The following is a 2,267-nucleotide window of genomic DNA, read 5'->3' as shown; positions in this document are numbered from 1 at the left end:
ACCATGGATCCAAGGATACTTTATGGTAGACATCGACCTTGAAGATGCACACTATTCAGTACCTTCTCATATAAGTTTCGGATATACCGCAATTACCTGGATGGAGTAACCATGATGAGCGTTGCGGCATTTAAGTCAAAGTTATCCAGAATCAACTAGCCCTGACACTTAGAAACATTCCGTCATGGCATGTCTATATATTAACGACAAACTATCCTTGGATACAGCTTTAGCTGCATCGCTTCTCGGCCTTTTGGCTAAGATCAAGTGTAGTATCTGTTCTTATCAGTTTAATAATCTGATACGTCCCTTATCTAGGGACCATATATTAAATTGAATTTTGGAACAGGGAGATGGAATAGGGGCTTGCTCCGTCCACTCCACGCATCGACCCAGTATTGCAGTGCCTCTGGGAACGGTGCACAAAATATATATCCAGATATTTACGTTGACCATCCACAACGTTGTTATCTGGTATTCATTAAGACTATCAGTCATGGTGCATTAACCACCAATCAACTACGTGGCAAAGTAATTGGGATATAGCAGCATTACCAGCTACTGAACTTTGTACCTTTCCTATGAGCTGAGATACTAGTGTTCAAAACTATCTCCATACCTGTAATATGGGGGCAAATGGATTAATCTGTAGTGTTATCATGGAATTTATCGGCAGGAAGGATTATGGTTGTACACTTCCACCTGTTTTGAGTAACATCTTATGTGTCCTGATGTGTTACTGAGCTTGTAATACTTAATGCCAATATGAATTGACTTAAACATGTTATATATTAACTTACTTAATTCTAGTGAAGCATTTGCTCAGTAATCCACCAAATTTGCATGTTCGTTTATAAGATAACAACATCAGTGGTGGCATATACCAAACCACTTGGGCGGAGAACATCGATATTAGGTGACAATTTATTAACAATTGGAAACCGTATGTCGTCAAACATGTTTGACCATCAGTAACTCACCTATCAGGTGAGCTAAATACTGTAAACATACATTTAAACCAAAAATATTTGCTGAAATCACTAAGCAATATGGACACCAGATATCGATTCCTTATATCCAATTAAATCACCACGTACTAACTTACGTCACATGAAACCAATCTCAAGGCAGCGGCAATGGAGACATTCCCGCGTATTGAGGGGTGGGGGGAACCTAATCTCTATGTTTTCCTTTCCTTCTACCTCTTCAATAGGTACTACGGCTTCATCAGTCGGGTACTACGCAAATTACAGTGGACCAAGTCCACAAGCATGGTTCCCAGTGATCCTCGACATGGTCATTAAAAGAATTGCAGAATTGGGAAGACCATTGCTGTGCTTGGATCAGGCAGCACTATCAACCTGATGACAGCATTCCGTCGCATATCCTAGGGAACATACCTGAGGAGCATCAAGAAATGGTACACTGTTTCCAAAACAGGAATTACACATTCAACTATAACAAAAAACTGTACTGGAGCTCCTGGCAGGTCTTCACCACAATGAAGGACATGTTCTGTTAGCCTACTCAACTTGGGTACCGCTCACTGGTGATCAGATACAGGAGAGGTATATCAATCCATTCCCCAGAAATAGGTACACCCAAATTGGGATGTCAGTGAAATCCTGACATACCTTAGGGGATGATCACCAGCCAGGTCACTCACCCTGGAACAGCCTACCCTGAAGATGGACATGCTGGTGGCCTTACATCAACACAAAGAGCCAGCTCTCCCATCTACTGCGATGGGACAACATGGTTATAACACCAGATAGTGTCACATGCCCATTCAAGGGTTGGCCAAACAGAACAGACCAGGAACATCAGGTCCAGTCATGAAATTCCGGGCATACCCACCTGAACCACGTTTTATGTGTCATGACCCACTTAGAGATCGACACAATAAGGAATACCGAGGGAGAGGAAAAAGCCTTATGGGTCAGCCACAGGAAACCTCATGGTCGGGTGACGAGCTAAACTATCTCTAGTGGCTCAAGCAGGTACTGGGAGTTGCTGGAGTAAATACTAACGTGTATAAAATCTTATTCCACCAGGACAGCTTCCACGTCAGTAACTAAGAGGATGGACGAGCCTATGGACCACATCCTGGCTACTGCAGGGTGGTCTAGGGAGTATACGTTCCAAACTTTTATAACAAACCACTGACAGAACCTGTATCGTTTGCAGAAAAAGAATCTGCAAAAAATATATAATTTAAGCCCGGGGGAGCAATTGGTCTTGTTGTTGTTAATAACACCATTATTGTT

General features: G+C 42.3%; 1 non-coding gene across 1 annotated transcript; it reads left to right on the top strand.

The window, feature by feature from the left end:
• The first annotated feature begins 237 nt into the window (after positions 1-237).
• Positions 238-429, top strand: LOC116973833. Its single transcript, XR_004412141.1, has one exon. It is a non-coding gene; the product is annotated as a U2 spliceosomal RNA (small nuclear RNA).
• Positions 430-2,267: the final 1,838 nt, after the last annotated feature.

Source organism: Amblyraja radiata, chromosome 5 (assembly GCF_010909765.2).
Source record: "Amblyraja radiata isolate CabotCenter1 chromosome 5, sAmbRad1.1.pri, whole genome shotgun sequence".
Classification (NCBI taxonomy): domain Eukaryota; kingdom Metazoa; phylum Chordata; class Chondrichthyes; order Rajiformes; family Rajidae; genus Amblyraja; species Amblyraja radiata.
This window is presented reverse-complemented; position numbering and strand designations above follow the sequence as displayed.